An 11,652-nucleotide genomic window follows, 5' to 3' on the forward strand; every position below is an offset into this window, starting at 1 on the left:
TTTTTTTGTTTGTAAAGTTTGACATAGGAAGGGAATGCCAAACCAAATCCCTAATTTCTTCAAATATGGGAAAAAAAGAAAGCATATCTAGGTGAATAGAACAGAAAATCAGTGTATATGAATCAATTAATCACAAAGCAAGAAATAAAAATAAAAAAATTATCGAAACAAATATAGGGTTAGTAGATCCAAAAAAATAGATAATGCTCATGAAAAGTTTTTTTTACTAAACATAGTGAAAGGAAAGGAAAGAAAAGAAAAATATTAGCAAAAAATAAAAACAAAATGTGTATAAGAAATAAACCTTGAAAGGTTCTTACCTTGAGTGAACCAAAATGTGTAGGTGTCAAGTATAAAAGCAAGGATGCATACCTACATTGCAGAGAGAAGTCACATGTAATAGTTGTGACAAAATGATATTGTAGAATATACATAATTTTGAGAGAATTATAGATGAAACAAAATATACACAAAGATAGTACAAAATGAATAAAGGTTTTTCAGAAATTGAATTAAAATATTTTAACTTTTTTTTTAAAATAATCAAATAAAATATTAGAATCACAAAAGAAGTCATTTACTTGGTGCTCCTTCCACAGTTTTATGCCCTTCAAACACCTAGAATCTCAACCTTCATTCTTCAATCAGAAAACACTCCAACCACCACCATAAATTTAGATGTCTTGCTTCATTGGCGCACAACATTACTTTTATTTTGATCTTCACTCAATAATAAGATTTTGCAATGATTGGATTTTCCCATGGCTTATGTGTTATAGGTTTGTATTCCACAAAGAGTGTTTCACATTTTCATTATTCGTAAGTTGTAGCCACGGATTAGATGTTGATGTGTGCGATTGAGAGAGAAAGAAAAATGGGAGAGCTTGAGAAAGACAAATGAAAGCGAGAGAATGGTACTAAGTTGAGAGAAGGAGGCAACATATGTGTGTGAGATTGAGAGAATGGTAGTAAGGTGAGAGAAGGAGGCGGCATCTGTGTGACTCTCATGAGAAAATAAGAATGGGATTAAAAACCTAAATTTAGGGTTATTTATGTGTGGGAATAGAACATCATAAGCAGGAAAATTTTGAGAATTGTGAGGGAAATGAAAAGTTAAAGAATTAAAATTTGAGGTTTATTGATGAGTGGAAGTGGGACATGCGGAAAGGAAAAAATTGGAAAGTTGGGAGAAATTAAATTTGAAAATTCAAATTCAGAGTGAGGGATAGAGTGGGACAATTCTCATGAACCCATGAAACTTTATTGTGTTGTTTATTTGGCTTCTAATGATATTAGGTGTAAAATATGTCTTTCAAATCTAATCAATGTCTTTTAATATTAATGAATTCTTTCTACAATAATTTTTTTTACATTAAAACTAGACTTAAATATGGCTTTGGTCCCTGAATTTTTTTTGAATTTGCATTTGGTCTCTAACAAATTTTTTCTTCACCTTTGGTCTTTGATTTTTTTTTTTTTGTATTTCATTCTTGCCATTATATTGGCTCTATTAACACGACACATCATCATCTGATAGACAACATACAAGTTATCATGATAAAATAATTTCCAAACACAACTAGAAAAATTAAAAAATATTCGAGGAACTATTAAATAGAGCCAACATAATGGTGGGGATGAAATAAAAAATAATCTTTTTAGGGACCAAAAGTGAAGAAAAAATTTATTAGGGATCAAATGAAAAACTCAAAAACAAATTAGGGACTAGTAACTTAATTTAGCCTTAAAATTGTTAGAACAAAATATTTAAAATAAGGTTAAACATATGTTTTGATCCCTATATTTTAAACATGTAATTCTAAATACCTATAGTTTAACTTATTGTAAATTACAAATTAGAACTAAAACTAACGAGTTAAAGAAAAAAAAAGGGTAAATTAAGTTTTATATATATAACATATCATATGAAAGGAAGCTATTTTATATGAGAGTGAAAGGATAAAATCTGGACCATATAACCAAACATGGATAACAAAGATTTAATGTCATGTGACCACTTAAAAAGTCATGTGACTTTTTGACATTAAACCTCAATCCTTCATTTATGGTTATACGATCTAGTTATAATTCTTTCGCTCTCATATAAGATATGTCCTCTATACAAATGACATTTGTAAAAACCCACATGACTTTTTAAGTTATCACATGACATTAAATCTTGACGGTCTATATTTAGTTATACAGTCCACATTTAATCTTCTCACTTTCATATAAGATAGTTTCATCTCAAATGATGTCTTCTCTCTCTATATAGACACACACACACATAATTTGACAATTTTTCATGTGAGTTTTAAAATTAATTTCTCCTTTTCTCAATTGAATTTTAACAAAGTTAATTAAAAAAAAACTATCTTTCAAATAAAGAAATGTGAAATAGTAATAAGTACAAGTTTCAAAACATTAACTAAAATTTATTAGATATCATTATTTTTTTAGATCCCACCTCTCATATAATGAGTCCCTCTCCTGATTTTGTAATTTTTAATAAATTTGAACCAATAATGAAGTGTTAGGAAGAGCGTGTTGCTAACACTCCTCATTATAGGTAATAAGGAAATAAAATGTCATTTTGAATATCATAGTTTTTCAATCAGAATAATACACATAACATAAGACTATTTTTTAGAGTGCAACAATAATATAAGTGAACTTCAAATACACTTGATATGATATACATTTAAAAATGGGGAGGGGGATTGTTATACAAAATATATATAGTCTTGATCAAAACACAACCAAAAAACAAAGAAGATTGTTGCATAAAGCACTACAATCACCATAAGCAATAACACAAGAATTTTGCAGAAGAATAAATCTTCTATTTTAGCAATTCATGACAAGTTGAAGATGTCATAAATCACTAGCAATAGTAAACACCAACTGTCACAAATTCAAAACTCAAATTGTGCAAGTTGTATGTGTACTAAGGAAATAGAAGAGTTAGCATGAAAAGTTTAGAAGCAACAAAGACAAATAATAACCAACAATGTGAAAGGAATAGTTCACAGTTTGACTAACTTGACCTCTATTCTTCTCCAACAGCTAGAAATGGCTATCTCAAGGCTTATAAAAGGACCTTGACTTGCTGAAGTTCATTGCAAGGAAGGGAAATTAAATAGAGAAGGTACAATTAGAAGAAGTTGAGTTGATGAAGAGAATATCCAACTTTTGATACAAGTCTTCCTTAGCCAAAATACTCTTAAGATTAGAAACAAATTCTCCCAGCCTTATATAATGTCTATAAACACATTCATTAGAGAAGCCATAGTGAAGATGGCATCCCAAAAGGTGTAATAGGAGTTTGTGCTTAAATAAAGCATGATGAAGGGAAAAATCAAAAGAGCAATTAGGGTACTGCTACTTCTAGAATTGTCTGAGAACACGACATGGTTGTTGTGAGTGTCAGCAACTAGTAGTTGTAGGGGTTTGAGCCTCAAGAGGTTTGTGAAAGAATACTTGGGCTGAGTGGAAGCCTGCAGAAGCTGAGAATACCAATGAAGGGCTTGCATAGCCTAGGAGAATACTGGTGGTGAGCCTATAGAGGATCAAAGATTATTGGAGAAGGGTCTACAAAGGCTAAGAGAATACTAGTGGAAAGCTTGTAGAGGCTTAGAGAATAGTAGAGAAAAGCCCATAGATGCTAGGAGAATATTGAGTGAAATCTACTTAGGTTTAGAATAATGATGCAACCTGTAGAGGCTTAAGAAGAATACTAAGAAAGTCTAAAGAGGCTTAAGGAGAAAAAATATATTGTATTTTATGCTTGTGTTAGTGGAAATCCTACAGTTGTAGGGACTGGATGTAACATTGTTGCCCAAGATTTATGGGTGAACCAATATAGTTTTGTGTGTGTTGTCTTCCTTTTGTTTATGCTTCTTATACATGTGTATGCTTCATATTCATTATATTTACATTGAAATTTAGTTAACAGTTTTACACTTCAACAAAGTTTTTTAAAAATATTTTTAACTTCAAAAGAAGCACATCATTTTTAAGAGAAAAATTTGATTATGATTAGTGAAAAAATAGATTAAGAATCATTTTCTTGAGAACAAACTTTTTAAAAAATAAGTATTCATTGAATACTATGTATGATATATTTAAGAAAGCAAGTTTCTCCTTCTAAATGACTATTTGGTACCCAAGCTAAAATCTTGAGAAGAAATATTAAGGGAACATTTGGCAGGGGAGAAGTTTTTTCATACCCGAAAATCATGAATCCTAGGAATCATGTTTCCTGGGAATGACTAAAATTTATTTGGTTGACCATTGAAATCTTAAGATAAGTTTCCTAGGAATTAATGAGTTACACAATATTTTTACCACAGTACATAATTTAGGCTTAAATATGTTTTTGGTCCATGATATATACCTGTTTTTGCCATCTGGTCCCTAATAAATTTTTCATACGAATGGAGTCCCTAATAATTTAAAAGTTTTGTCCGAGGTCCCTGCCGTTAACCGAGATTCATTAACTGCTTACATGGTCGTTAACTAGACACATTGGCATGTGACATGTGGTGCCATGTGTACTCGCTGCCTGAGTGGGATTACACATAGGATTTTTTTAAAAATAATTATGACATCATTCTTTTCCAAAATGTTCCAGAAATTCGCACTCGTTTTCAAGACCAAAACCTTTGAATTCTTCTCCAAGGAAGAAAACAACGCTTCCCCTCTCCATGATGACATCGACAATTTCTCCCTCCTTGACTCCACCGTCGGAATCCCCTCCTCCTTCGCCTCCACCGTTGTCGCCAAAGTTTTCCTTTCCTCCTCCCTGGAATCATGTGAGCTTGAAACACCGCCTTTGTTGCCGCTAACCGAGGCTCAGATCAGAGAAATGATTGCAATCCCAAGCCACACAATTTTCCCTTCAGGTCACGTTTGGAGGCCGATGTGGAAGAGAATCAAAGCAAATTAAGAACCCTAGGCACCATCTTGAACTGCTTGCAGTAGGAACTAGAGCAAAAGCACGATAAGGTTGCAGTGCGGTAACTTGAATTTGTCTAAGAAGCTATGTGCTCACACTTTGAATCCCTCTTTTGATGTTTTGTTAACCATTAAGTTGTTTGATTCATTGTTGCATGATGTATCTAGAGAGGTGCATTAGTTCACCAAGATTTTGATTGGGTTAATGAGGAAGGCAGGGTGGGATTTAGGTTTAGCCGCCAATGTGGTTCATCCCAATGTTGATTACGCCATGAAAGGGCACAACCAATACACGCGGTGTCATTGATGGCGACCTTCTGGTAGGTGAGGACCTAGAGGTCGAAGCGTCTGTGGAAGGTGGAGAGGTTTGTGACGGTGCGGTCGGTGTGGAGAAGAAGGAGAAGAATGACATGTGGAAGCAAAGCTTCCAAGTTTATTTTGATGATGGCAAAGACTCAAGACAAGAATCAAGATTCAAGCATGTTTCAAGAATCAAAGAGTCATTCAATCAAGAATCAAGATTCAAGCAAGTTTCAAGAATCAAAGAGTCATTCAATCAAGAATGAAGATTCAAGAAAAGATTCAAGATATGCAAGAACCTCAAGAAAAGCATCAAGATAAGTATAAAAAGAATTTTTCAAAGAAAAATCTTTTACCAGAGTTTTTACTCTCTGGTAATCGATTACCAAAAGGCCATAATCGATTACCAGAAGCCCAAAACAATTTTATAATAGTTTTACAAAGTAGTTATTGATTACCATGTGCATGTAATCGATTACCAATGTTTTTGAACGTTGAATTTTAAATTTCAAGAGTCACAACTTGTGATAAAATATTTTCAAACTTCTGTAATCAATTACACAACATTTGTAATCAATTACCAATGTTTCTAAACATTGGTTTTCAAATCTAAACATGAAGGGTCACAACTATTGATGCGTAATCAATTACACTATAATAATAATCGATTACCAGTGATTGATTTTGAAAAATAAATTGCCAAGAGTCACAATTTTTAAAGTTACTGGTTTTTGAAGAATTTGCCAAGAGTCACAACTTTTAAAGTGACTAGTTTTAAAGAGAGTCACAACTTTTAAAGTGACTAGTTTTGAAGAGAGTCACAACTTTTAAAATGACTAGTTTTGAAGAAATTGTGAAGAGTCACAACTTTTAACATGGTTTCTTCAAGAGCCATCAAATGGCTATAAATGTGACGATGACACAAATTTTATAACGGATTTTCATTCATTCATTCTAAACATCTTTCTAAGAGTTTTTTGTTCAATACTTGCTTTGTCAAGAAAAGTTCATTGGGAAAAAACTTGTGTTATTCTATTTTCCTCTCCTCTTCCATTCTTACAAAAATCTTTTCAAGAGACCTACTCTTGGTGACTGTTTTCAAGAGAAGGTCTTCTTGGTTGAACACTGAACACAAGGGACCAATGTTCCTTGGTGAAATTCTGATACTGGGGACAGATGTCGTACCGGATGTCACGACATCACGCTTCAGAACATGCAGATTGTATTTGACTGTATGAACAGATTAAACAAGTAAATAACACAAGAGAATTGTTAACCCAGTTCGGTGCAACCTCACCTACATCTGGGGGCTACCAAGCCAGGGAGGAAATCCACTAAAATAGTGTTAGTTCGAAGATCTAACAGCCACTGTTTACAACCTTCTCACCTAACCACTACCCGTGCGACCTCTACCTAAGAGCCACTCTTAGATATGAGAACCCCGCTCACTCCCTCTCACTCACACTCCCGTGTTTACAAACAAATCAAAGACACACCAGAGATTGCTCTCTGAACAATAGAGATCAACTCTACACAAACTACAGAGATCAACTCTACACACTCTATAGAGATCAACTCTACACACTCAGGTCCAACACTTGATGTTAGGATAACATCAAGGTGGCTCACAAAAGACTCAAGTCCCAAAACTCACAAAATAACTCTTCAATCCCGGACTTGGTACAGAACTCGTGCAGCCTTCATGTTTATATAGTAGTGTGCGTTTCTGGGCTGCAACTACTTGTGCTGGATGAGATCTATCACTTTCCTGAAAATCTGCACTTAAAGATCTAAAAGATCAAGTTTGATCTTTTAGTTTTTATCTTTAATCTTTAATCTTTAATCCCTGAACGAACTATTCAAGTTTGTAATTCGAACTTTAATTATCTTTTAATTCGTTCCAAGAGATAGATCTTCTAATCTGTTGCTAACTGCACAATAATCTGTTAAAGAGATAACAGATTTATGTGTCCAGTATTTTCGGGCCGGATGTCAGGACATTGTATCCGACATCGTGGATCCTGCACAATCTGTTAAAGATATAACAGATTTATGTGTCCAGTATTTTCGGGCAGGATGTCCTGGACATTGTATCCGACATCGTGGATCCTGCAGCTTCAATTCTTCATTTGACATTTTCTTTTGCCTTGTGCATTGTGCAGTCCGATCTGATTCCTTGACATAACGTTGGACATCATGTGCAGCAACTCCAGCTTTCCTTCATTGTCTAAGTGCTTATGTTTTAACAAAATCTTAGCCAATCTTTTAAAACTCAGTAGAGCCAAGCACTAACAATCTCCCCCTTTGGCAAATTTTGTCTAAAACATACTTAGACACTTCCTGAGCAGGTACGAGCAGTTATGCAAGTGGGATCAGCAACTTTCATTATCAGAGTAATCAAGCACAGCGGAATTGGTAATGGCGACAGCAAAATTCTGCAAGTTGCAAGTCGTTTCCAGGATGTCAAGACATCTCACGTGACATCAGCTTTCTGCTCCCCCTGTCTCCATGCTCTTACTGCTGTGAAGCAGTTCACTGCAGCATCTTCTATCAGCTACTAGTCTTTTCCAGGATGTCAAGACATCTCATGTGACATCAGTATTTTGCTCCCCCTGTCTCCATGCTCTTGCTGCAGCATCTTCTATCAGCTACTCGTAGTTACAGTAGCTTACATCAGTCATCATCAGCAGCAGCAGTCTCCCCCTCAAAATCATGAATCATGCATACATCGTATCATACAACTCCCCCTCAAAATCATGAATCATGCATACATCGTATCCTACTACTCAAAGTCATAAATCATGCATAATACTATTACTCCCCCTTTTTAGACAGAATTTGACAAAAGTAGAATGCATGCAAATATTACAGACCAATAGCAATCAATTGTTCAAAGGGACATGCCCCTATAGCTAGTAAAAGCAAAAAAATAAAGGTCTGATGGTCATGGGGTGGCTTCAGAATCATCATCATCCGATTCTGTATCCTCTGCTGCATCTTCCTCTTCCTCAGCTGCCTCTTCTTCTTCCTCAGCTGCTTCACCATCATCAATGCCACTTTCTGTGAGTCTTTCGATCAGCCGTTCCAGCTCCATTTTCTTCTCTGTGGTGGCTTTGATGGTTGCCTCCAGTACCTTGCATGTGTCCTTGAGTTCAGCAATCAAAGCATCCTTGGACACAGCACCTGAAGCAGCAGCTTTCCCTGATGTCGAGACAATGTCTGGGACATGTGTCCCCTCAAACAATTTGTAATGCAGGGATAAAGGAGATTCTCTCTTCATCACAGAGTCAATGTTGTTTAAAATATTGGGATGTTGACTCAACATAATGCCACACAATACAGTTGGGAAGGCAATGGGTAATTTGACAGCAAAAGATTCTGAATGCTTAACAGTTTGATCAAAAATATAGTTTCCAAAATTAAATTTGGACTTGGTTCCAACAGCATACAGAAATTTACCCAAACCTGTGGCAACAGTGGAAGTATGATTGGTGGGTACCCAGTTTGCAGCGCCAATCCTATGCAGAATTGCATACTTCACACTCAGCTTCCCTGCAGAAAGCTTCCCTTTCTTTGGCCAATGCTGGACTCGTTTGGCAGTGATTTCCTTGGCAATTTGATGCTCAGAAACATCAATATCCACCACTCCTTCAGTAGGTCTGCCCAGGTATTTGTTGATCACAGCAGGGGAGAATCTAACACACTTTCCTCTGACGAACACTTTCTGATAATCATCACTTTTTCTGTTTGTTATGTCAGAGGGAATGTTGACAATGAATTCCCTGACTAGACTTTCATAGCAATCTCCCAACTTGGTGACAGTTTTCAGCAGTCCAGCAGCCTTGATGAGGTCCATGATCTCCTTGCAATCCAAGGCATCTCTTCCCAGTTCTCTTTCAACAGCAAGTCTGCGTTGATATACAAATTTCCACCTTTCAACATTGCCAATGGAGTGGAATGAGATGTTGTCCAATGGTGCATCAGGGACATTTCCAGGCACCTTTCTTCCAGATTTCTTGGCCCTCTTTGATGTCGAGACATCTCGTTCGACATCATCATCAGAATCAGATGAGGAAATTTCTTTCCTCTTCTTGGAGGGGATTGCAACTTTGCTCCATCTGGATGTGGTAGGAGTGATTGGTGTGCTCTTCTTCTGTGCCATAGTTTTGATTCGTCCAGACCTTGTAATGGGGGTTTTTCCCTTTCTGCTTTGAAGTCTTTCTGCAATGCCAGGTGCTAACTTGTTGGCAATGGGTTCCTCATCAGATTCTACTTCTTCTAGGTCAATGAGGTCACCTGGAGCAGGTTCTGGTGCCCTTGGTGTAGGGGTCTCCTCTGTGGCTTGATCTTCTTCTTCTGTTGATTCCTCTTCACTGGGTGAAGGGAGGGCTTCAGCATTTGGAGCGGAAGATGTTGGAACATCTTTATCAACATCAGGCACAGAAACATTTGGAGTGGAAGATGTTGGGACATCTTCATCAGCTTCAGGGACAGACGCATTTTTCAGAATGCTACTCACAATACTGCGGATTTTCTTGTCCATCTCCGTGTCTACTTCCCTAGGACTTGTTGCAGGGCTAGGGTTTTCAGAAATCTTCACTCCCTGTTGTCTTTTGGGAACCAGTTTCTCAGGAACAGGGGCTGAACCAGGAATCATTTGGATGGGTTGGATATTGAATTCAGGTCGTTCTTGGTGTGATGGTGCTTTGGTGGATGATGGAGATGATGGTACAGAGGATGAACCAGGAGCTGAAGTTTCTTTTGGTGCGGTAGCCATGAAAACGCAGAGCTTTTGAAATGGTTTCGTGAAAATTTGAGAGCTGTTGGGAAATGCTGAATACGAGATTGCCACTAAAATATGAGTTTGAATGAGGAATGTAGAGGGACGTGTGAAGCAACGGTCGAATTTGTCTTGGCCCAGTAGAGAACGCGCTATTAACGTTTGAGCACGTTCAAATAACAGTAATTGCTATAAATCCTCTAGCACACAAATGCCCAGCTTGCCCCTCAGTTTTTCAAACTGATTTGCATCCAATGCCTTTGTGAAAATATCTGCTATTTGTTCCTCAGTGTCAACATGCTTCAGTGTGATCACTTTATCATCAACAAGATCTCTAATATAGTGATGTCTAATGTCAATGTGCTTGGTTTTGCTGTGTTGAACAGGATTTTTTGAAATATTAATAGCACTCATGTTGTCACAGTACAATGTCATGACATCTTGTTCGACATTGTACTCCTTGAGCATCTGCTTCATCCAAACTAGTTGTGAACAGCTGCTTCCTGCTGCAATATACTCTGCTTCTGCAGTAGATAGGGACACACAGTTCTGCTTCTTGCTGAACCATGAAATAAGATTGTTGCCCAGATAGAAGCATCCACCAGAAGTGCTTTTTCTGTCATCTGCACTTCCAGCCCAATCAGCATCACAATACCCAACCAGCATTGAATCTGAACAATGACAGTACATAATCCCATAGTCACTGGTGCCATTTACATATTTCAGAATTCTCTTTACTTGATTCAAGTGACTCATCTTAGGGTTGGCTTGATATCTTGCACAAACACCTACTGCATAGGTGATGTCAGGTCTGCTAGCTGTTAAATATAGTAAGCTCCCAATCATGCTTCTGTACAGACTTTGATCAACACTGGTGCCAGCTTCATCTTTTGACAGTTTCAAGTGAGTAGGTGCAGGTGTTCTTTTATGGCTGGCATTTTCCATCCCAAACTTCTTGACAATGTTCTTTGCATACTTGCTTTGTGAGAGGAATATGGAGTCTTCCATCTGCTTCACTTGGAGTCCCAGAAAATAAGTCAGCTCTCCAACAAGACTCATCTCAAATTCAGATTGCATCTGTTGGACAAAATGTCGAAGCATCTCATTCGACATCCCTCCAAACACAATGTCATCAACATATATCTGTGCTATCATCAAGTTTTCAGCATCTTGTTTGACAAAGAGAGTCTTGTCAATTCCTCCCTTCCTATACCCTTGCTGAGTAAGGAACTCTGTTAGCCTTTCATACCAAGCTCTTGGAGCTTGCTTCAATCCATAGAGAGCCTTCTTGAGCCTGTATACATGATCTGGATGAGTTGCATCTACAAATCCCTTTGGCTGCTCCACATAGACTTCTTCATTCAGGTATCCATTCAGAAACGCGCTCTTCACATCCATCTGGTACAACTTGAATTTGAGGATGCAAGCTACACCAAGTAACAATCTGATGGACTCAAGTCTAGCAACTGGGGCGAAAGTTTCATCAAAGTCTACACCTTCAATCTGAGTGTAGCCTTGAGCAACAAGCCTGGCCTTGTTTCTGGTTATAACACCTTCTTCATTGGTTTTGTTCTTGAAGATCCACTTGGTGCCAATCACATTAGTTCCCTCGGGTC

The sequence above is a fragment of the Glycine soja genome, chromosome 10 (genome assembly GCF_004193775.1).
Source record: "Glycine soja cultivar W05 chromosome 10, ASM419377v2, whole genome shotgun sequence".
Classification (NCBI taxonomy): Eukaryota; Viridiplantae; Streptophyta; class Magnoliopsida; order Fabales; family Fabaceae; genus Glycine; species Glycine soja.